Raw genomic sequence first — 25,908 nt, 5'->3', positions numbered from 1 at the left:
TGCCCCACCATAGCAGCCTCATTCTCGGTGTGTTCACACCACACACGGCTCTGCCTATACGAGCTCTGAGAGCAAACACACACTAACAGAGTGACCACATGCAGAGGTGGGGCTGAAATCTGAGCCGATTCCCAGCAGCTGCATGACATCTGCAGATTTACGTCACCAGCAGCTTTGTGAGTGCAGAACCTGCTGGACATCCAAGTGGATCATCGGCCTTCCTGTGCCTGGAGCAGGTTCAGCAACAGCAGGCTTTCTGGGCTCAGGCATGCAGAGGCAGGGCTGGCGTCTGGACCGATCCTCAGTGCTTCCACAGAGGGTCCGGGTGGCAGCCATGGCAGGTCCGGGTGCTGGACTTTGGCAGATTTGTGCCCATGGCTTTGTGAGCATGGTGTCTGAGGGACATCAGGCCAACTGCCACCATTCTGATGGCTGAGACAGGGTCGAGGGCAGTGCCAACCACAGCGTACTTTGTGAGCGTGCACAATGGGTGACAGGTGACACCACAGAGCTGTCCCTGGGGACAGCTCCTGCATGGGAATACTCAGTTGCTCCTTTCCTAATGGAAGCACTCCACTCCTGCCTACCTCAAACCACAGCTTAGAACCAGATCTGGGGTCTTCTACTCCAAAAACTGGAGAGCAGACCCTGCCCCCAACAGGGCAGTGACAACCAAAGAACAAAGAGGAGGTCCCACTCAACATTCTGTCCAGGTTCTGGTCACCACAACACCAATCACACCCCGTATCAAGAGGATAACAGCCAGCACACCCTGAGGAAAGACAGGGCAAGCATCCATACCAAAAACAGCCCATGCACCAAAAATACTGGACTCAAGCAGGTAACATAGGGACATTCCCACATAAAAACAGCCCTTCAAACCCAAAGTAGATAACTATTTTTCCTAAATTCATAGAGCCAGAGAAATATAAGAAAAATGAAAAAGCAGAGGAACCACTCCCAATTCAAAGAACACGAGAATTCCCTGAAACAAAAAACAAAGAAACAGACCTCTCCAGTCTACTAGACCTCAAATTGTAAAAGGAAGTAATAAAAACACTGAAAAAATTAAGAAATGCTATCAACAGAAATGCAGATCACTGTAACAAGGAATTAGAAACCGTAAAGAGGAGCTCATCAATATTAGACAACTCAATTGCCGAGATGAAAACCAAGCTAAAGGTGATAAACAGCCAACTAAATACTGCAGAAGAATGAATAAGTGATCTGGAAGATACAATAATGGAAGTCACCCAATCAGAAGAGCAGAGAGAAGAACAAATTTTAAAAAATGAAAGCAATATACAAGAACTCTGGGATAATATAAAGCATTCTAGTCTATGCATAATAGGGATCCCAGAAGGAGAAGAAAGAGAAAAGGAGATCAGAAATATATTTGAAGAAGTTATGGCTGAAAACGTCTCAAAACTAAAGAAGGAAACAGGTATCCAGGTACAGGAAGCACGGAGGGTCCCAAACAAGATTAACCCAAAAAGACCTACACCAAGACATATTATAACTAAATGGCAAGAGTTAAAGACAGGATTCTAAAGGCAGCAAGAAAAAAAAATAGTTACAAGTGAACTCCCATAAGGCTATCAGCTGAATTCTCTACAGAAACATTGCAGGCCAGAAGGGAGTGGCAAGATATATTCAAAGCCTTGAAAGGGAAAAACCTACAACTTAGGATGCTCTACCCTGCAAGATTATCATTTAAAATAGGACAGATAAAAAATTTCTCAAACAAGCAAAAACTAAAAGAATACAGCAACAGTAAACCTATCCTAAAAGAAATATTGAAAGATCTTCCCTAAAGACAAAAGCAAGAATCTATAGGAAAGACAAAATCACAAAAGGAAAAGCAAAAATATAAAAGAATTGTAGATCACTTCAATAAACCAGGACATAGATTTTTTTTAAAACATAAAAAAAGTTTGTAAAAATGACTGTAACTACAATTAACAGCAAAAGGATAAATACAAAGATGTAAAGTAGAACATGAAAATCACAAAATGTGGGGCAAAGGAGTAAGGGTCACAAGGATGGTTCAACATGTGCAAATCAAAATGCCCATGCTACTCAAAGCAATCTACAGATTTAATGAAATCCCTATCAAATTAACCATGACATTTTTCACAGAACTATAACAAATAATCTTAAATTTTATATGGAACCACAAAAGATCCAGAACTGCCAAAGCAATCCTGAGGAAAAAGAACAAAGCTGGAGGCATAACCCTCCCTGACCTCAGACAATACTACAAAACTACAGTAATCAAAACAGTGTGGTACTAGCACAAATACAGACATATGGATCAAGGGAACAGAAGAAAGAGCCCAGAAATATACCCACACACCTACAGTCAATTAATCTTCAACAAAGGAGGCAAGAATAGACAGTGAAGAAAAGACTGTCTCTTCAGCAAATGGTGTTGAGAAAGCTGGACAGCCACATGTAAATCAATGAAGTTAGAACACTCCCTCACACCATACACAAAAATAAACTCAAAATGGCTTACAGACTCAAGTTTAAGAAATGACACCATAAAACTCCTGGAAGAGAACATAGGCAAAACATTCTCTGACATAAATCACAGCAATATTTTCTTAGGTCAGTCTCCCAAGGCAAAAGAAATAAATTTTTTTAAAAATGCAAATGGGACCTAAACAGACTTATAAGCTTTTGCACTGCAAAGGAAACCATAAAGAAAATGAAAAGACAACCTATGGAATGGGAGAAAATATTTGCAAATGATATGACCAACAAGGGATTAGTTTCCAAGATATATAAACAGCTCATACAACTCAATAATGAAAAAATAAACAACCCAGTCAGAAAATGGGCAAAAGACCTAAACAGACATTTCACCAAAGAAGACATACAGTTGGCCAATAGGCACATGAAAAGATGCTCAACATCACTAATTACTAGAGAAATGCAAATCAAACTACAATGAGGTGTCACCTCACACCAGTCAGAATGGCCATCATCAAAGAGTCTACAAATAAGAAATGCTGGAGAAGGTGTGCATGTAAGTTGGTGCAGCCACTGTGGAAAACAGTATGGAGGTTACTCAGAAAACTAAAAAAGAACTACCGTATGATCCAGGAATCCCACTCCTGGGCACATAACCAGACAAAACTATAATTCAAAAAGATACATGCTACCCTATGTTCGTATTAGTGGACACTTGGCACTATTCACAATAGCCAAGACATGGAAACAGCCTAAATTCCCATTGACAGATGAATGGATAAAGAAGATGTGGTACATGAATACAATGCAATGCTACTCAGCCATTCAAAAAAAATGAAATAACACCATTTGCAGCAACATGGATGCAACTAGAGAGTTATCATACTAAGTGAAGTAAGTCAGAAAGAGAAAGACAAACACCCTATGATATCACTTATATGTGGAATCTAAAATATGGCATGAATGAACCTATCTACAAAACAGAAACAGACTCACAGACATAAGGAACAGACTTGTGGTTGCCAAGGTGGGGGGATGGACTGGGAGTCTGGGGTTAGTAGGCGCAAACTATTACATTTAGAATGAATAAACGACAAGGTCCTACTGTATAGCACAGGGAACTAAATCCAATCTCCTGGGATAAAACATAATGGAAAAGAATATAAAAAAAGAATGTATATATGTGTATAACTGAGTCACTTTGCTGTACTGCAGAAATTAGCAAAACACTGTAAATCAACTATACTTCAATTTTTTAAAAGTCTACAAATAATAAATGCTGGAGAGGGTGTGGAAAAAAGGAACTTTACTGTTGGTAGGAATGTAAACTGGTGCAGGCACTATGGAGAACAGTATGGCGGTTCCTTAAAAAGCTAACAATAAAGTTATCATATGAGCCAGCCATCCCACTCCTGGGCATATATCTGGAGAAAACTAATTCGAAAAGATACATGCACCCTGATGTTCACAGCAGCACTATTTACAATAGCCCAAACATGGAAGGAACCTAAGTGTCCATTGACAGATGAATGGATAAGGAAAATGTGGTATATATGTATATACAATGGAATATTATTCCGCCATAAAAAAGAATGAAATAATGCCATTTGCAGCAACATGGATGGACCTAGAGATTATCACACTAACTGAAGTCAGAAAGAGAAAGACAAATATCATAAGTATCACTTAGAGGTGGAATTTAACAAAACAATACAAAAAAACTTACTTACAAAACAGAAACAGACTCACAGACATAAAAAACAAATTTGTGGTTACCAAAAGGGAAAGAGGAGGGAGGGATAAATTTGGAGCGTGGGATCAATTAGGAGCTTGTAGGACCTACAAGGTCCTACTGCATAGCACACGGAACTATATTCAATATCATGTAACAATCTATAATGAAGAAGAATCTGAAAAAAAAAATATATATATATATATAAACACCTGAAATATATCTATATCTATATATCTGTACCTACATCTACATCTATATCTGAATCACTTTGCTGTACACCAGAAACTAACACAACATTGTAAATCAACTATACTTGAATTAAAAAATAAATAAAAATTTAAAAAGAAAAGAAAAATAAGATACAAAACTCACTGCAAGAAGCAAATGATGGTAGTATCATATCCAAGTGGAAAGAGCCACTTGGAAAATGGGTTATGTCTTTTTCTTTTAAATTAACAAATTAATTGAATGCATATGTTAGATGAACATATATCTCTTAAAGGAATTAAATACCCCAAAATAAGGTACTACATTTTTCTTTAAAAATAGTCATTTGCCTATGCAATACTGTATTTTGAAGACACACCCTGACCAATAACCTCAGGGTAATTAGTACAGTAAAAAATATCATAAGTTAGTGGGTGAAACACTAGGTGATTAGGGCACCATTATACCTCATAAGCCAAAAGTAGTTTCACGGCTCAGCCTATACTTAGGCACATGTTAGCTGTAACTGAGAGGAGACAAGGAACTGGGGCATCCTCTGAAGAGACTGGACAAATTTTCTACTTCTAGCTCATATTTTTTTTAACATCTTTATTGGAGTATAATTGCTTTACAATGGTGTGTTAGTTTCTGCTGTATAAAAAAGTGAATCAGTTATATGTATACATATATCCCCATATCCCCTCCCTCTTGCGTCTCCCTCCCACTCTCCCTATACCACGCCACTAGGTGGTCAAAAAGCACGGAGCTGATATGACATGAAAACTTTATGTTTGACTGGGAAAGCCCAGTTTCCTCCTGGAATGTTTCTGTTAGATGCAGTCTGACCTCATCATCAACCCCCATCAACTTTCCTCACGGGAAAATTAAAATCATAGCCAAGACCTTTCTTCTTCAAAAAAAAATTTAAAAAGACCTTTCTTCTTCAAAGGCTTCCTTGCAACTTGGTTACTGAGTTCAGGTCTTCTTCAGTATTAGGGTTGGCCTCCAGGAAAATGACCCAAAGAAGCTTCCTGCAGTCATTTTTTCATCACTTTTCTTGATAACTTAGGCATTGGGGTTTGAATGGGGAGAACAAGGTGGGAAGACAATTGGGGAGGAACAGCACTGTAAGTGGAACTCTAACTTGTAGAATGCAGGTTCCCTTTCACATACTCCTAAAGCAAACAGGAGAAAGGTCAATAGACAAGGAAGAAACTGCAGGACTCATTTCAATGCCAGTTCCAAATTATTTATGAACTATCTATTATTCAGATTATCTCTCCCTCTGATGAACTCCATTAGAAGAATTAGTGAGCAGTGACAATAGTTAATATTTACCCGGTTACCACAACTTCAGAAGCATGAGAAGTGATTCTACTCCCGAGAGTTGCAAAGGACAAAAGGTGTTGCCTAGCTGAGACTAGCGGGCTACTCCAGCATACACACCTGTTCATGGTATCATATGATCCCTCAGTTACACAATGTGTTTTATAACCCCTTCCTAAAGGACAGACCTATGTACTTAATACCAAACGTACCATTTCCTGGTTTTCCCACTTGCATGTAGTTGCCTTGAGTGTTAATATAAATCATCTGCTATGCACACAGAGAAGACAACGCCCAGTGAAAATACTGTCACTGAAATTACAAGGTATTTCTCCCAGCCCCAAAGAGGACTATGTATTGGTATCCCTCAAAAAGTGCTGCATTCGGGCTTCCCTGGTGGCGCAGTGGTTGAGAGTCCGCCTGCCAATGCAGGGGACACGGGTTCGTGCCCCAGTCCGGGAAGATCCCACATGCCGCAGAGCGGCTGGGCCTGTGGGCCATGGCCACTGAGCCTGCACATCCAGAGCCTGTGCTCCGCAACGGGAGAGGCCACGACAGTGAGAGGCCCGTGTACCACACACACACACACAAAAGTGCTGCATTCAAACCCCACATTATTGAAGGGGCAGCGCAGTGAGAAATTAAAGAGATATTCTTTAATATTTTCAACGAATGAAATCAATACTTTAGAAAATCAGTCAGCATATATTTACAAGATTTCACCATGCTACTTGGTTACAGCAGAAACATGAAGAACTGCCCTCTTTTTAAAGAAAAATGTTTCCTCAAATCCCCCAGTGTTAACGTTTGTTTTTAGTGTTTTTTAGTAAACAACCAAAATAAAACCATGTACAAAGTCCTTAGATGTATCACTCTTAACCTATACAAACCAAAGCACATGTGTAATTAAATACAATCCGAACTATAAAACCAATAGCACCCAAGCACTATTTACAATAGCCAAGACAAGGAAGCTACCTAAATGCCCGCTGACAGATGGAGAAAGATGTTATATATATGTTGGAATATTACTCAGCCATAAAAAAGAATGAAATAATGCCATTTGCAGCAACATGGATGGACCTAGAGATTATCATACTAAGTGAAGCAAGTCAGGCAAAGACATAAATGATAACGCTTATATGTGGAATCTAAAACAATGATATAAATGAACTTATTTACAAAACAGAGAGACTCACAGAAATAGAAAACAAACTGATGGTTACCAAAGGGGAAAGGAGGGTGGTAGGGATAAATCAGGAGTTTGGGATTAACAGACACACACTACTATATATAAAACAGAGAAACAACAAAGACCTACTGTATAGCACAGGGAACTATATTCAGTATATTGTAATAAACTATAATGGAAAAGAACATGAAAAATAATTTTATATATATATATATACATATCTGAATTACTTTGCTGTACACCAGAAATTAACACAACATTGTAAATCAACTACACTTCAATAAAAATATATAAATAAATAAAACCAATAGCATCCAAATAACATGAATAAAACATGCTACATGATGTTCTGCTGACACCACATTGCTGCCCAAATGAAGACTTATATGGTACTGGTCACTGATTGCTATGGCATGGGGCCCTTTTGAGACCAGCAAGCATTTACTTCCACTTTCAATGTAAGGACTGGAATCTCCCACCACTTTCCCTACTGGAACTACTGTGAAACCTCTCTTCATCAGCCTGCTCTGTCAGCATTTGGTCTTTAAAAGTAAATACTGCTTTGGCATCAAATTAATTCTACTTTGATTTTTCTTAAGAACCCTCCACATTTAAACTGGTTTGACTTGACACTAATTTGAACACAAACCACAAACCTAAATGCAGATACAGACACAAATCATGTCACAGTGCTCAGTTATAAGACAGTTATCCAAAGATCCAGAATATGTCTAGATTAAATTTTTACTGCCATCCAAATGAAAGCAACATTTAAAAATTCTGAAAGAAGAATCACAAACCCCCGAAGTCCACAAATGCTCAGACTCACCTCCCCATGTGAGAAACTGCCCTGTGGAATGCTGTGACCAGGTTCTTACAAATAATCTGCCCTTAATGTGTCCTTGAAACTAAGAACATACTTGGATCAAAACCCTGTGGGGTGAGATTAGGAGCTAGAGGAGACATGGAACAGCTGGGATATAGGATAAAATCAGAGCTGACAGAAGACAACTACAAAGATTGCCAAGAAGCAAATACATAGCCCAGCAGACACATGACTTGTTCTCACCAGTCCTGAGTGCCCTTTCTGAGTCCCCTGCTCTCTCACTGTGACCTAGTTTTCGTAATAAAGGAAACGCAGTATCTAAGGTCTTTCTCAGAGACTATATAGAGATATGAAATACCATCCAAACTTGAGATTCTACAAAAAAGGCCTTGTACTGCCACTGAAACAAACTTCCCATTTTTGTGTTAGTTTTTAGTCATTTGCACCTTCACCTCCACCAGCCTGAGATCTACCATCTGTGCTGTTCCGTGGCCTGGGAGGGTGACCCCTGTAGACTGCATCACCCAGGCTCCTGCGCCAGTTGACTTCTGGTTGGGTTTGGTCAATGGAGGCCCTGATAGGAGATGAGAGCAAGGGGGGAAAGGGAAGTTGGGGTGTTTTCTCCCACTCCCCACATGCTTCAGCTCATCTTCACTGGTGGAAGCTGCATCCATCCACAGACCCAGAAGGCATTTGCTTCCTCCACTGCAGCTCTAAGTGCTCACAAAACACTATTTCCTTCCCTTGTCCCTTCAGTCCAGGGCTGACCATGGCCTCCCACTGTTGTAGTTCCTTGTTTGTTCTCTCACCTCACACACACTTAATTCTCTTCACTTAATTCTCTTCATTCAAACCAATGAGGTGAATTCTGTGTGTCCTGCTGGGACCATTACTGACACAATCATCAAATTTGGTCAGACAAATCAGTACTGTATGAACTCCTAGGTGCAGATTAGACTCTCAAAAATTAACAATGCAAAGAAAAATCACACCATCTATGAGGGAAGCACTCACCATCTATCAGGAAGATAATCACATAAACAGTACAACTGGCCTTCAACTTCTAAGTCCATTGTAAAAATTTCAGCTTAAGAAAAACAATAATTAGGGGGAAAAAAGATATATTCAAGACAAAGTTTATTACACTGTCATCTATAGCAAAGGAAATTTTGGAAACAACACTAGATGTCTAACAGTAATGGAATAGTTAAATTATGACATATGAACATGATGGATTATGATGTTACCATGAAATATTATTACAGTTAAGATTTTGGGGCTTCCCTCGTGGTGCACTGATTAAGAATCTGCCTGCCAATGAAGGGGACATGGGTTCAATCCCTGGTCTGGGAAGATCCCACGTGCCACAGGGCAACTAAGTCCATGCACTGCAACTACCGAGCCTGCACTCTAGAGCCCACGAGCCACAACTACTGAAGCCGCATGCCTAGAGTCCATGCTCTGCAGCAAGAGAAGCCGCTGCAATGAGAGGCCCGTGCACCGCTATAAAGAGTAGCCCTCGCTCACCGCAACTAGAGAAAGCCTGTGCACAGCAACAAAGATACAATGCAGCCAAAAATAAATAAATAAAACAAATTTTTTTAATTGAAAAAAAAGTTATTAAAAGATTTTGTAGTAGCAAATAATAGTAAGTAAAACAGATTTGAACATATTTTGAACATGCATTAGAATTTTAATTATGCAAGAACAAATATACATGCACCTAAACATTAGATAAAAGTTCACAAAACTAAATCCCATGTTGGATGACTCAAATTCTAATTGCTATTTATTTCTTTTCTAAAATATCCTTAAAAATAAAACAAAAGAAATAAAACAAAGGGCATAATATTCAGAGACTCATAGCTATAGCCAGTGATAGGAGAGGTGCATTCTGAGAGATTAAGGCTCCTCCAGACTATATCCTGCCCTCCAATCAATAAGCAGCCTTAAGCAGGACATTTAACTTCAGTCTCCATTTTTTCCCTCTGCAGTAGGAATGACGACTGACCCACTCACAAGAATGTGAAGTTAATAAAACCTAACAGGACTGAAACATATTTTTTTGCTTTCCTGTACCTGCCTCCCTGTATATAGTGACTGTATATGCTGACTCTAGCTGGGACAATTGAAAACGAAGGCATTTTCTTAGACAAATTTTGTGGTGCAGGGCTTGTGAGCTCTGTTTCAGAGACTGAGCAGTTTCATTAGAAAGTGGTAAGATGAACATCGTCATCTGGGGGCCTTCACTGGAGGTTTTAAAATATGTTTCATGCTCCTCCTTAAATAGATTCTATCCAGCAGAGTGATAATAGATTGATGACTGTGACCTTCTTCACATTCTTCTAACTTCTTTCACAATGAAGTCAGGGCTCTTGCTGCTGGTGTCTGTGGGCGGGGTGCCAAGGTGCTGTAATGAGGGCTGCATATTATCCCCCACCCTGAGGACTATCATCTCAGCTCACTGTTAATGTGTTCATACCACCAACAAACATGTCAAAGGAGGGGAAATCCAAGAGAAACATGCTTTCCCCATTCCCAAGGCTTATTTTCATGAAACAGTGGTTGTTAAAAAGACAATGTCTTTGTACTGGAGACAAAATGACACCATCTCAACATCACAACAAAATGCTTTTACAGGCATAAAGCTCTTTATGCTTTAATTTTAAGCTGATGATTTGATATCTTCCTAAATTATACATTTTCGCAGTTTCCTAATCTAAAACATTTATCAGTCTAGAATATATATTAACTTGAAATATTGCCATTCCTATTTCATAGCCGAGTGGATGATAATTTTCTTTAATTACATATTAATTCCAATGTATTACCTGCATAGGCAGTTATAGTTTTAACAGGGTAAGGATTAATGGGCAGGTGTTCTGCTATAATTTCACTGAAGAAGAAATAGAGAAATTATACATGATTCATTTTCTTATTTCTCTGAGCTGAATAATATTAATAACACTGCCACCTTACACTTATAAAGCACTTTTCATTTCCTAAGTGCTTTTGTATCTGGAATTACATTTTCCTAGATCTTGTACCTTTGACAAATCCTTCCAGATAACACACAACTCTAGAGTTTTTCAACTCTCTCATACCCGAACATTTTATGTACGTATGTGTTTATGTCAATGGATACGGTGAGAGGCAGTAAAATAACCACAGCTTTTACAGAGAGATAGACCTGGGTTCAAGTCTCAGCTTAACCACCTACTACATGACCTTGGACGAATTACTATGAGCATCAGTTTTGTCATATTTTAAATGGGGATAATATCACCTTCCATCAATGGCTATTGGAAGGACTAAATAAGATGTAATTTACAAAAACAGTCTGACATACAGCAGGCACTCAATAAATAAAAGTTGCTGCTTTATTATTAGCAGCTATCTACTCTGTCAAACATTTTCTTGCCCCTGATTTATTTTCTTCAAAATATTTGGATTCAGAGAAATATAGAGGAAGTAGAAAATCAAGAATAACAAAGTAGTGCCAGAAAGTATACCAGAAGTACATCAGTGCAATCTCAGACACTTTCTGTATGGAGGGCTCTATCCCAGCCAACAGTCTGCAAAAACTCATCCATCTCTTTTCTATTTGAGTGTAAGGTTAACAGTACTTTGGATAAACCCCAGTACTAATCAGTTGGCATTCCAGTATTCTAAGTTTAAAAGTATATACTTGAGTACAGGACTTCCCTGATGGTCCAGAGGTTAAGACTTCTCCTTCCAGTGCAAGGAGTGCAGGTTTGATCCCTGCTCAGGGGGCTAAGATCCCACATGCCTTGTGGCCAAAAAACCAAAACATAAAACAGAAGCAATATTGTAACAAATTCAATAAAGACTTTAAAAAAATTTAATAAATAAAAGTATATACTCAAATAAAAAATGCTCTTTGGTTCTGTGGGAGCCAGCCTCCACAATGGCCCCTGATGATCTCACCTCCTGGCAGTCATACCCTTAGCAGTGCCCTCCCCTACCCCCAACACACACACACACACACACACACACACACACACACACTGAACCAGGGCTGGTATATTATACAACCAGTAGAATTAGGTGAAAATATGACTCCTAAGGCTATGTCATAAAAAACATTGAAGTTTCTGCCTTGGTCTCTAGGATCACTTGCTCTGGACAAAGCCAAGCACTGTGTTGTGAGGACACTTAAGTCGTCCCATAAGAGACCCACATGGAAAGGGACCAATTTGCCAGCACCAACTGTCAGCCATATGAGTCACCTTAGACATAAATCCTCCAGCACCAGTCAAGCCTTCAGATGACTGCAGCCCTGGCCAACATCAGACTACACCGTCCTGAGAAACTCTGATCCGGAATCGCCCAGCCAAGACACCTCTGAACTCCTGAAGCACAGAAACCATGAGAGATAATAAATGATTGTTGGTGTTTTAAGTAACTAATTTTTGGAGTGCTTTGTTACACTGCCGTGGATTATTATTACAGTGACAAGGATAATTTGGCAAGAATATGGATTGGCATAACTTGACCCCTTCACCGTATAGTTACATAATCCAAAGATCATGTAGATGAACAACACGGTCCTGCCATGCAGGGGAAAGTGGCTTTAAAACAGACACCGGGCTTCCCTGGTGGCGCAGTGGTTGAGAGTCCGCCTGCCGATGCAGGGGACACGGGTTCGTGCCACGGTCTGGGAAGATCCCACATGCCGCGGAGTGGCTGGGCCCGTGAGCCATGGCCGCTGAGCCTGCGCGTCCGGAGCCTGTGCTCCGCAACGGGAGAAGCCACAACAGTGAGAGGCCCGCGTACCACCAAAAAAAAAAAAAAGAAAGAAAAAAATAAATAAAACAGACACCACTTTCACATTTTAGGCATCATCACATCACATATCATTAGCTAATCCCCAAAATCTCACACTAACTTAAAAAGCCTCAAAAAAATGACATAGTTGATTACATAAAAATGTAAAATGCCTATATGGAAAAACTAAGTAAAATTTAATGACAAATCAGGAAAATTATCAGCAATGTAGGATAGACAGAGGGTTAATACTCTCTCTAGAAAAGATAATGCATAAAACAATAAAAAGAAATCACTCAAAAGAACAGAAAGCAGGTATGACTGAGAAGATTCAAATAAAAGAGAAGAGGTCCAAAGACTGACCTCTAAGGCACTCCAGTATTTAGATATAGGGAAGAGGAGGATTCAGCAAAGAAGTGGCCACTAGGACAGGAGGAAAACCTTCTAGAAGATTCCGGTGTCCAGGAAGCCAGGATCAAAAAGGATTTCAAGAAAGAAAGTGATCAAGTGTGCCAACCCTACTTGTGAGGTCAAGTAAGATGAGAGCTGAAGGTTGACTACTAGATTTTGCCACATAAGTCACTGGTAACAGCCCCATCACCGAATTTCTCTTCCTATTGTCAGTAAAAGTTTGTGGAGTACCAATTACACACCAGATACAGTACTTCTTGAACTTAACTCCTTTTGTGTTGTAACTGCCAGCATGTTATGACTGCCAACACAGTTTGTCCCTTCAGGTTACACTCAAAAGGGCATTAGAGATTCTTAGGGGTAGGGGAATGGGAAGAGAGTCAAAATAGTCAGATTCAAATCCATTAAGCTGTCAGAAAATGGCACACCAGCAAACTAGTGGTAAATCTTAGGAGATATCTGGGAGACTTCTGACTATTAGTAACAGTAATAATTTGACTTCTTTACATCTAGAGTAGTCTGGATAGGCTAAGTTATGCTGCCATAACAAGCAACCCCTCAATCTCAGTGACCTGATACAGTATAAGTCTATTTCTTGCTGACTCAAAGCCCACTATGGGTCCAGGCACCTCTCTCGGATAACTATTTTCCATGTGTTGTCTTAGCATTCCAGATAACTCTAAATGTGGAAACAAATTTCCACAATCACCACAGCAGGGGAAGAGAGCCCTAAAGGATCTCATGCCAGCAATTAAATAGCCTGGCCGGGGATTGACTCATGTTCAACTACAACCCATTGGCCAGAAAGAACCACAGGACCTGCCCAATTGCAAGGGGAGCCAGGAAAATGATTTTTTTTCATGAAGATGAACTAGATATAGATGAGTATTACTTGTTATACCATTGTAAGTGATATAAGCATTATACCACAGCCAGAATTCTAGTTTCTCAAAGGATTTGACATCTAATCCTCCTTTTGACCATGAAAACATCCCAACAAAGTAGAGAGAGAAGTTATTAGAAGCTCCATTTACAGATGTGAAAATTGGGACAATAAAATTTTAAACAACTTGGGACTTCCCTGGTGGTGCAGTGGTTAAGACTTCACCTTCCAATGCAGGGGGTGCGGTTCAATCCCTGGTCAGGGAGCTAAGATCCCACATGCCTCGTGGCCAAAAAATCAAAAACATAAAAAAAATAAGCAATATTGTAACAAATTCAATAAAGACTTTAAAAATGGTCCACATAAAATAATAGTAAAATAAAGTAACAGTTTAAACAACTTATCTAATTAGTGGTAATATATAATTTAAATCATTGTAGTAAGGACTGCCTCTCAGCAGGATGAGCTTTCTTTCCACAAGTCCATGCTTAATTTTGGGAAAAAAATCATTAGCATCACTGATATCTGTGGTCATTACGGTATAGGTAAGATATACCACAGAGTACAACACTACATGATTCTCTAAGTACCTTACACAAAAGATGGCCCTTTGAAATAGCTGGGATCAGTCCCTTCAGACATGTTCTTGACTGATACCTAAAATTCAAGTCAACAGGGCTTACTTAGGATGGAAGGCTTGGGTTTTCCTAACAACACTTCAGGCTCCTTTCTCTGCATCTGTCACTAAAGATTAGCCCTCAGAATAGCACTGTGTGAACTCCCTTCATGTTAAACATAAACTTTAAATTTCAACATTCCCTATAGTCCTAATTTCCAGGCTGCTGACAGCTGAACTTTAACAGAGAACAGCCTTGATGACTTCTGTGTTAAGCCTTAAGGTACAGTTTCCTTCTCTCAGCTACGTGGGGTCTTGGTATGGTTTTAGGACAGCAGGGGAGAGCTATTTTGGGGTTTTTCTTTATCTTTAAGTCGCTACTTAATTCAGCAGCACAAAATGCTAACATTTTTCAAAAAGAAATACACAGCCAAACCCTGGATTCCTAGATCAAAATGAAATATCACCTGGCATTAAGATAAAAGAATTACTTATAATAAGACTTTTCTCCAAAGACTGTATATTCAGAAAAAGAGTTGAAAGAGCAATCAGCCATAAGCTGTTATTTTTTTCTTTCAGTTCTTAAGTTCCATACTGTAATCCTTGATTAGAAGTTGGTATGTGAGTGAAGTACTAAGCAAGAGCCTCAAATGCTATCAGGTCAGCCCCTTGAAGCTCTTTTAACTATTCTGTCCACAGTTTTCCTTCCCTTTGCTTTACTGGACTTTCTGAGGGAAAGAGAAAGCAATCAAATTTCCAACATCGAGAAAAATGGCACATATCCAAATCTGACAGTAGTCAACCGGTTACTATTCCATCTTGAAAATGGATAAGGATTTTTTAGTCCAAAACTCTACATCTTCTGAATACCTTATGTAGCAACGACACATTATATAGTAAAGCTAACTTGGTCTCCTAAAAAAGTAACCATGAAGTTCACTCCAGGAAGCCACCTAAACCCACTTTTTGTCCTAGTCAGAAAAATCCCTACCCCAAGAGTAGAGAAGACTCCCAGATGTGTGTTATAACGTAAAGAGCATGAGGAGACAGTTTTATTCCCAGATCAGTTACTAGCTATTTTCCTATGTATTAAAAAAAAGACACACACTAGAGAATACGTTGAGATTCAAATGAGATAATACACATGAAAGGACTCTATACTTGAATAGAGTCTTAGAGTTTGCAATGTATTTTACTTAATATTGCTCCCCCCCTGGCCTATACTTACACTACCCACCTAACCAGGACAGAAAACTTCACTGTGGGGGTTTGTCTTTCCATCCCAAATGTTATTTATCTTAACTTCATGGCAGAATTTAAATATGGAAGTGTACCTTGATATCCTTTTAATCTCATTGGACCACCATACTATTCCCCAACCTAATATACAAATCCTTATGCAAAACCATCCAAGAGCACTATAGAGTCCTGTGAAAACACTGAAAGGTTCCATATTCCTCAAATACGGGGATCATATAATTTATCGTCCACACTGGGACACTTCTGAAAGTGAAAGGGGATTCTAAATAATGACACCAGGACAAACACCACCCTCCTTACAAGCCTCTGGTCTGTTGCTCCAGTCTGTTTCCAGCAGTTCTAACTTTTAATGACACAAGTAATATGTGAATATTTTTTCCCTTTTAAAACATTGGAAAACATGAAAAGTTAAGAGGAATAATAATAATGGACTAAGAACCTACTAATATCAGGCACTTAACATACACTATTCCATTTAAGTTTCACACTAACACTTGCAGTATTTTTTTTTTTTTTTTTTTTTTTTTTTTTTTTTTTTTTTTGGCTGTGTTGGGTCTCTCTGCATGCGGACTTCCTCTAGTTGCAGCAAGAGGGAGCTACTCTTCATTGTGGTGATCATTGCGGGCTTCTCACTGCGGTGGCTTCTCTTGTTTCAGAGCACGGACTCCAGGGCATGCAGGATTCAGTAGTTGTGGCATGTGGGCTCAGGAGTTGTGTCTCGAGGGTTCCAGAGCACTGGCTCAGTAGTTGTGGCACATGGGCTTAGCTGCTCCAAGGCATGTGGGATCTTCCCAGACCAGGGATTCAACCCGTGTCCCCTGCACTGGCAGGCAGATTCTTAACCACTGCGCCACCAGGGAAGTCCCATAATAATTATTTTCTTCCAGTTTTATTGTGATAGAACTGACATACAGCACTGCCTTAAGTTTAAGGTGTACAGCATAATGATATGACTTACATCATGAAATGATTATCACAGTAAGTTTAGTAAATATCCATCATCTCATATACATACAACATGAAAGAAATAGAATACATTTTTTTCTTGTGAAGAGAACTCTTAGGATTTATTCTCAACTTATATACCATACAGCAGTGTTAATTATATTTATCATGTTGTACATAACATCCCTGGTACTTATCTTATAACTGCAAGTTGTTATCTTTTGACTACCTTCATCCAGTTCTCCCTCCTCCCACCCCCTCCCTCTGGTAACCACAAATCTGATCTCTTTTTCTATGGCTTTGTTTGTTTTTGAAGTATAATTGACCAACAAAACTAGATTAGCTCCTGGTACACAACAAAGTGATATGATACTTCTCTACATTTCAAAATGATCACTAAGATAAGTCTAGTTATCATCTGTCACCATAGAAAGATGTCACATAATTACTGACTATATTCCCCATATTGTACATCTCGTAACTGTGACTCATTTACTTTGTAACTGAAAGTTTATACCTCTTAATCTCAGATATTTCTCTCTTCCCCCTACCTCCCTCCTCTCTGGCAACTACTTGTTTGTTCAATGTATCTGTAACTCTGTTTATGTTTAGTTATGTTTGTTCATCGTTTTCTTTTTTAGATTCTACATGAGTCAAATCATACAATATTTGTCTTTTTCTGTCTGACTTATTTCACTTAGCATAAAACCCTAGGTCCATCCATGTTGCAAATGGCAAGATATCACTCTTTACAGCTGAGTAATACTCCATTGTGTGTGTATACATACACACGCCACCTATATATATACACGTGTGTACGTGTGTATATATATACACACATATATATACACATACACATACATACATCACAACTTCTTCATTCATCTATCGATGGACACTTAGGTTGCCTCTATTTCTTGGCTAATGTAAATAAGGCTGAACATAGGGGTGCATATATCTTCTCTAACTAGTGTTTTTGTTTTCTTTGGATAAATACCCAGGAGTGGACTTGCTTGATCATATGCAGTTCTATTTATAATTTGTAAAGGAATCTTCATACTGTTTTCCATAGAAGCTGCACCATGTATTTCCCCACCAACAGCGCATGAGGGTTCCCTTTTCTACATATCTTCACCAACACTTGCTACTTGTTGTCTTTTTAATGACAGCCATTTTGACTGGTGTGAAGTGATAACTCATTGTGGTTTTGATTTGCATTTCCCTGATGATTACTGAAGAAAAGCATCTTCTCGTGTGCCTGTTGGCTGTCTGTAGGTATTCTTTGGAAAAATGTCTATTCAGGTAGTCTGACCATGATTCAATAGTTTTTTTTTCTTTGATGTTGAGTTGTATGAGTTTTTTGTATATTTTGTATATTAACTCTTTATTGGATATATCATTTGCAAAAATCTACTCTCATTCATTAGAAAGCCTTTTCATTTTGTTGACAGATTCCTTCGCTGTGCAAAAGCTTTTGAGTTTGATGTAGCCCCATTCACTTAATTTTGATTTTATTTCCCTTGCCTAAGGAGATGTGTATTAAAATATATTGCTAAGACTGATGTCAAAGAGTGTACTACCTATGTTTTCTTCAAGAACTTTTATGATTGCAGGCCTTATGTTAATCCATTTTGAGTTTATTTTTGTTTATGGTGTAAGAAAGTAGTACAGTTGGATTCCTTTTCATGTAGTGTCCAGTTTCCCCAACAAAGTTTATTAAAGAGGCTATCTTTTCAATATTGTATATTCTTGCTGCCTTTGTCATATATTGCCCATATAAATGAGGGTTCATTTCTGGGCTCTCTATTCTGTTCCATTGATCTATAAGTCTATTTCTGTGGCAGTATCATACTGTTTGGATTATTGAAGCTTTGTAGTATAGTCTGAAATCAGAGCATGTGAAACCTCCAATTTTGTTCTTTTTTAAGATAGTTTTGGCTATTTGGGGTGTTTTGTGTTTCCATACAAATTATAGAATTATTTGTTCTAGTTCTATAAAAAATGCCATTGGTATTTTGATATGAATTGCATTAAATCTGTAAATTGCCTTGGGTAATGTGGTTATTTTAACAATATTAATTCTTCCAATCCATGCACACAGTATATCTTTCCATCTGTTTGTACTGTCTTCAGTTTCTTTCATCAGTGTCTTACAGTTTTCTGAGTATAGGTCTTTTATTTCCTTAGAGTTATTCCTAGGCATTTTATTATTTTTGATGCAATGATAAATGGAACTGCTTTCTTACTTTCTCTTTTTAATAGTTTGTTGTTAGTGTATAGAAATTCAACAGGTTTCTGTATATTAATTTTGTATCCTGCAACTTTACTGAATTTTTTGATGACTTCTAATAGTTTTTTGGTGGCATCTTTAGGATTTTCTATGTGTAGTACCATATCATCCACAGTGACAGTTTTACTTCTTCCTTTCCAATCTGTATTTCTTTTATTTTTCTTGTCTAATTGCTATACCTAGGACTTCCAGTACTATGTTGAATAAAAGTGGTGAGAGCAGGTATCCTTGTCTTCTTCCTGATCTTAGAGAAAATGCTTTCAGCTTTTTACCATTCAATATGATGTTACTTGTGGGTTTATCATAAATGGCCTTTATTATGTGAGATAGGTCTCCGCTTATACCCACTTTGTTGACAGTTTTTATCATAAATGGATGTTGAATTTTGTCAAAAGTTTTTCTGCATCTATTGAGATGATCATAAGATTTTTATTCTTCTATTTGTTAATGTGGGGTATCACATAGATTTGTGAATACTGAACCATCCTATATATAACAGCACTAGGTCCTTGCTGTTTATCTATTTGATATATAGTAGTGTGTATCCAAACTCCTAAGTTATCCCTACACCCCTTTCCACTTTGGTAACCATAACTTTGTTTTCTATGTCTGTGAGTCTATTTCTGTTTTGTAAAGAAGTTCAGTTGTATCATATTTTGGATTCCACATAAGTGACATCATGATATTTGTCTTTCTCTGACTTCACATAATATGATAATCTCAGTCCCTTCATGTTGCTGCAAATGGCATATTTCATTCTTTTTCATGGCTGAGTAATATGCCATGGTATATATACACCACATCTTTGTCCATTCATCTGTTGATGAACATTTAGGTTGCTTCCACGTCTGGGCTACTGTAAACACTGCTGCTATGAACACTGGGGTGCATGTATCCTAAAGCGTTCATCTTTTCTGGACATAGGCCCAGGAATGGAATTACTGGATCATATGGTAACTCTATTTTTAGTTTTTTAAGGAAACTCCATAATGTTTTCCACAGTGGATGTACCAGTTTACATTCTTACCAACAGTGTAGGAGGATTCCCTTTTCTCCATACTCTCACCAGCATTTATTATTTGTAGACTTTTTGATTATGGCCATTCTGACTAGTATGAGGTGATTTGATTTGAATTTCTTCAATAATTAAAATTGTTGAGCATCTATTCAAGTGACTTTTGGCCATCTCTATGTCATATTGGAGAAATGTCTATTTAGGTCTTTTGTCCATTTTTTTGATTGGGTTGTTTGCTTTTTGACATTGAGCTGTATGAGCTGTTTGTATATTTTACAAAATTAAGTCCTTGTCAGTCACATCATTTGCAAAGATTTTCTCCCATTCAGTAGGTTGTCTTTTCATTTTGTTTATGGTTTCCTTTGCTGTGAAAAAGCTTTTAAGTATATTTTGGTCCCATTTATTTTTGCTTTTACCTCCTTTAATTTAGGAGACAGACCCAAAAGAATATTGCTGCAATTTATGTTACAGACTGTTCTGCCTATGTTTTCCTCTAAGAGTTTTATAGTATCTGGTCTTATATTTAGGTCTTAAATACATTTTGAGTTTATTTTTGTATATGGTGTTAGAGAATGTTCTAATTTCATTCTTTTACATGTAGTTGTCCAGTTTTCCCAGCACCACTTATTGAAGCGACTGTCTTTTCTCCATTGTATATTCTTGCCTCCTTTGTTGTAGATTAATTGACCATGGATGCATGGGTTTATTTCTGGGCTCTCTATCCTGTTCCACTGATCTACATTTCTGTTTTTGTGCCAGAACCATACTGTTTGGATTACTATAGCTCTGTATAGTCCAAAGTCAAGGAGCATGATTCTTCCAGCTCCATTCTTCTTTCTCAAAACTGTTTTAGCTATTTAGGGTCTTTGTGTTTCCATACAAATTTTAATATATTTTGTTCTAGTTTTGTTAGAAATGCCACTGATAATTTAATAAGGATTGCATTGAGTCTGTAGAATGCCTTGGGCAGTATAGTCATTTAAACAATTTTATTCTTTCAATCCAAGACCATAGTATATCTTTCTATCTGTTTGTGTGGTCTTCAATTTCTTTCACAGCATCCTATTGCTTTTGGAGTACAGGTCCCTTGGCTCCTTAGGTAGGTTTATTCCTAGGTATTTTATTCTTTTTGATGGGATGGTAAATGGGACTGTTTCCTTAATTTCCCATTCTGATAGTTTGTTAGTGATTAATGCAACAAATTTTGTATTTTGTAATTTTGTATCCTGCAAGCTTATAGAATTCATTCATTAACTGTAGTAGTTTTCTGGTGGCATCGTTAGGATTTTCTATGTATAGTATCATGCCATCTGCATACAGTGACACTTTTACTTCTTCCTTTCCAATTTGGATTCCTTTGGATTCTTCTTTGACTGCTGTGGCTAGGACATCCAAAACTATGTTAAATAAAAGTGGCAAGAGTGGGCATTTTTGTATTGTTCCTGATCTTAGAGGAAATGCTTTCAGCTTTTCACCATTGAGTATGATGTTCATTGTGGGTTTGCCATATTTGTCCTTTATTATGTTGAGGTATGTTCCCTCTGCGCACTTTCTGGAGAGTTTTTACCATAAATGGATGTTGAATGTTATGAAAAGCTTTTTCTGCATCTGAGATGATCATATGGTTTTTATTCTTCCATTTTTTAATATGGTATATCACACGGATTGATTTGCAGTTATTGAAAAATGCTTGCATCCCTGGGATAAATCCCACTTGATCATGGTGTATGATCCTTGTAATGTATTGTTGGAGTAGGTTTGCTAGTATTTTGTTGAGGCTTCCTCCCTTCACCTTTACTGTTTTGGTGTTATATTTTACATCTGATTGCTCTGTGTATCCCCTAACTGCTTATCATGAATATAGATGATTTTACTACTTTTATCTTTTAACCTCCCTACTAGGCTTTGGGTGTGGATCAGTAAAGGCAAATCTACAGTAAAGGTAGATTTGCCTTAACTGATAAGCTTTTTCATTTTATAATTTTCTTTCTTTTTTTTTTTTTTTTTTGGTGGTACACGGGCCTCTCACTGCTGTGGCCTCTCCCATTACGGAGCACAGGCTCCGGACGTGCAGGCTCAGTGGCCATGGCCCACGGGCCCAGCCGCTCCGTGGCATGTGGGATCCTCCCAGACCAGGGCATGAACCCATGTCCCCTGCATTGCCAGGACTCTCAACCACTGCGCCACCAGGGAAGCCCTTATAATTTTCTTGTGTCTAGTTGTGGCCTTTTCTTTTCTCCTAGAGAAGTTCCTTTAACATTTATTCTAATGCTCGTTTGATGGTGCTGAATTCTTTTAGCTTTTGCTTGTCTGTAAAGTTTTTGATTTATCCATCAAATATGAGTGAGAGCTTGCTGGGTACAGTATTCTTGGCTGTAGGTTTTTCCCTTCCATCACTTTAAATGTATCATGCCACTCCCCTCTGGACTGCAGAGTTTCTGCTGAAAAGTCAGCTGATAGCCTTATGGGAGTTCCTTTGTATGTTATTTGTTGCTTTTCCCTTGCTGCTTTTAAAATTCTCTCCTTAATTTTTCTCATTTTGATTACAATATGTTTTGGTGTGTTCCTCTTTGGGTTAATCCTGTATGGGACTCTGCATTTCCTGGATTTAGTTGACTGTTTCATTTCCCAGGTTAGGGCAGTTTTCAGCTATTATCTCTTCAATTATTTTCTCAGGCCCTTTATCTCTCTCTTATACTTCTGGGACCCCTATAACATGAATATTTGTGTGTTTGACATTGTCCCAAAGGTTTCAAACTGTCTTCATTTCTTTTCATTGTTTTCTTTTTTCTGTTCAGCAGCAGTGATTTCCACTACTGTCTTTCAGCTCACTGATCCATTCTTCTGTATCATTTCATCTACTGTTGATTCCTTTGAGTATGTTTTTCATTTCAGTTATTGTATTCTTCATCCCTGTTTGGATGTTCTTTATATTTTATAACTGTTTTTAAAAAACTTCTAACTTCTCACTCTATGCATCCATTCTCCTCCTGAGTTCTTTGATCATCTTTACTATCATTACTCAGAACTCTTTTTCAGGTAGATTGCCTATCTCCACTTCACTTAGTTCTTCTTGTGGGGTTTTATCTTGTTCCTACATCTGGAACAAGTTCCTCTGCTGCCTCATTTTGTCTAAGTTGCTATTTGTACGTTTATGTAAATTAGTTACATTTCTCGACCTTGGAGAAGTGGGCATCTGTAGGAGATGTCTTATGCATCCCAGCAGTGCACTCCCCTCTTGTCACGCAAGCTATATGCTCTAGGGATTCCCCATAAGAGGGCTGCATGGGTCCTTCTGTTGTGGCAGGCTAACACGTGAGTGGCCTAGTAGGTCTGGTTGGCCCCTAGTCCAGTTGGTTGCCAGGTCCTGCCTTGTGCAGATGCTGCTGGCTACTGTTTAGTGGGGCCTGGTCATGAAGCAGCTGGTTTGCAGAACCCTAGAAAGCCCAAGGGCTAGTGCTGGCTCACTTCTGGGTGAAATCAGAGTCCAGAAGACTTGGGCTGTTGCCCACCCACTGATGGGTGAAGCCAGATCCTGGGGTTAGTCCTGAACTACTGGCAGGCAGAGCTAGATCCTAGAGTCTGGCTGCAGGCCCCAGGGATCCCAGAGCTCATTTCAGATCATTTGTACAGGGGGTAAAGGGGGGAGTGCAGTTCCTGACACAGTTGGGTATGGGATCCAGGGTTTTCCAAAGGTTCTGTTGGCCTGCTAGTGCACAGGGCCAGGGCCCAGCTTGTCCCAGGATGGGGTCTGGCCTGTGTTGGTGAACTTGTTCCACAAGTTGTAGGATTGTACTTTTCTTGCTTCTGGTGTCTGCCCCCGGTGGGTGAGGTAGGTCTAGAGGCTAGTGCAAGCTTCCTGTGGGAAGGGCCAGTGCCTGCCCACTGGTGGGTAGTGCTGGGTCCTGGCCCTCTGGTGGGCAAGACCATGTCTAGGGGTGTGTCTATAGGCAGCTGTGGGCTGAGGAAGTCTTTAGGCAGTCTACTGATGGGTGGGGCTGTGTCCCTGCCCAGTTAGTTGTTTGGCCTGAGGCATCCCAGCAATGGCCCCCACAGGCTATTGGGTGGGGCCATGTCTTGGTGCTAATGAAGCAAGATGTTGGCTGCCAGCAGCAGTGTTCATGAGGTTGAATATTCCTAAATCTGTCTGCCACCAATGTCTATGCCCCCAGGGTGAGCCACAGCTGCCCCCGCCCCCATTTCTCCAGAAGACTCTCCAAGACCAGCAAGGTAGGTCTGGCCCAGGACTCTATCAAATTACTGCTTTTATCCTGGGTCCCAATGTTTATGAGATTTTGTATGCACTCCTTAGGAGTGAAGTCTCTATCTCCCCCAGTTTTGTGAGGCTCCTAAAATTAAGCCCTACTGGCCTTCAAAGCTGAATGCTCTGGGGGCTCATCTTCCCAGTGCTGGACCCCTAGGCTGAGAAGCCTGACATGGAGTCCAGAGCTTTCACTCTTGTGGGAGAAATCACTGCAATAGAATTATTCTCCGGTTTGTGGGTTGCCCACTGGTGGGGGGGTATGGGAGTTGATTATATTGTGAGTCCTCCCCTCCTACCCATCTCGGTGTGGTTCCTTCTTTATGTCTTTAGTTGTAGGAGATCTTTTCTGGTAGGTTCCAGTCTTTTTCATCAATGGTTGTCCTGCAGATAGCTGCGATTTTGGGGTGCTTGTGAGAGGAGGTGAGCTCCAGGTCTTTCTACTCCACTATATCGGCTGCTCTCTCCAAATGGAGTTCCTGAGTCTTCAATTAAATTATAATTATAAACATTTGGTTCAGCTGCTCAGGCAGCAGTGGCAGCCTGTATAATCCTTCTAACACATTGTTGAACTCTGTTAGCTAATATTTTGTTGAGAATTTTTTCATCTATGTTCATCAGCGATATTGGCCTGTAGTTTTCTTTCTTTGTGACATCATTATCTGGTTTTGGTATTAGGGTGATGCTGGCCTCACAGAATGAGTTGGAAATGTTCCTTCCTCTGCAATTTTTTTGGAATAGTTTCAGAAGGATAGGTGTTAACACTTTTCTATGTTTGGTAGAATTCACCTGTGAAGCTGCCAGGTCCTATACTTTTGTTTGTTGGGAGTTTTTTTTAACTACTGATTCAATTTCATTACTGATGGTTAATTGGTCTGTTCATATATTCTAATTACTTCTGATTCAGTCTTGGAAGATTGTACATTTCTAGGAATTTGTCCATTTCTTCTAAGCTGTCCATGTTATTGGCATATAAGTGCTCATAGTAATTCCTTATGATCCTTTAGTCTCTATTTCATTTATTTCTGCTCTGATCTTTATTATTTCTATCCTTCTACTAACTTTGGGCTCTGTTTGTTCTTCTTTTTCTAGTTCCTTTATGGGTAAGCTTAGGTTGAGATCTTTCTTTCTGGAGGTCAGCTTATTATCACTGTAAACTTCCTTCTTGATGATGGTAGTGTTTTTATACACATATTACAAATAAGAAAATCAAGGCTAAGAGACATTAAGCAATTTGTATGGGAGGCTGATTTCAGTCCCAAGTACTTCCAGATTCCAAAGTTCATTCAATTTATACTATATAATATTATTAATACTTCATGCTTTTTCTTGTTTTTTTCTCTGCAGTTTTCTGTTTAACCTAATCATATTATATATACCATATTTTATACGTATTTTTACATATTAACACACACCTTGTGAAGATTGCTTAATAAGGGCAACACAAGCTTGATGGGGGAAAATATCAAACAGTAATAGAATTATAAAGGAGAAAGCAAAATTTTTCTCTATCTTCTCTATAACCAGGTCCACTCAATCTCTCCCAGAGGTAACCACAGGGAACTCTCTCATGTTTCTCCTTTAAAACATCTCATCATGTCAGGCATATGTATCTGCTTACACTCCATTCCTGTGTTCCATTTTACAACATGACTACAAAGACCATCCACGCTTGTGG

General features: G+C 38.9%; 1 protein-coding gene and 1 long non-coding RNA gene across 8 annotated transcripts in view; one reads left to right on the top strand and one right to left on the bottom strand.

Annotated features, from left to right (window-relative positions):
- The window catches only part of LOC136793595 (uncharacterized), a 221,856-nt gene extending 209,923 nt beyond the window's left edge, over positions 1–11,933 (top strand). The window contains exon 3 of the long non-coding RNA XR_010839110.1: positions 11,893–11,933. This is a non-coding gene — a long non-coding RNA (uncharacterized lncRNA). The remainder of the gene's footprint in view (positions 1–11,892) is intronic.
- LYPD6B (LY6/PLAUR domain containing 6B) overlaps positions 1–25,908 on the bottom strand; it is a 229,735-nt gene that overhangs the window by 110,677 nt on the left and 93,150 nt on the right. The gene's annotated exons all lie outside the window — the stretch shown is intronic.

Source organism: Kogia breviceps, chromosome 2, assembly GCF_026419965.1.
Source record: "Kogia breviceps isolate mKogBre1 chromosome 2, mKogBre1 haplotype 1, whole genome shotgun sequence".
Lineage (NCBI taxonomy): Eukaryota > Metazoa > Chordata > Mammalia > Artiodactyla > Physeteridae > Kogia > Kogia breviceps.
The sequence above is the reverse complement of the archived record's forward strand: the minus strand, read 5'-3'. Positions and strand labels throughout refer to the sequence as shown.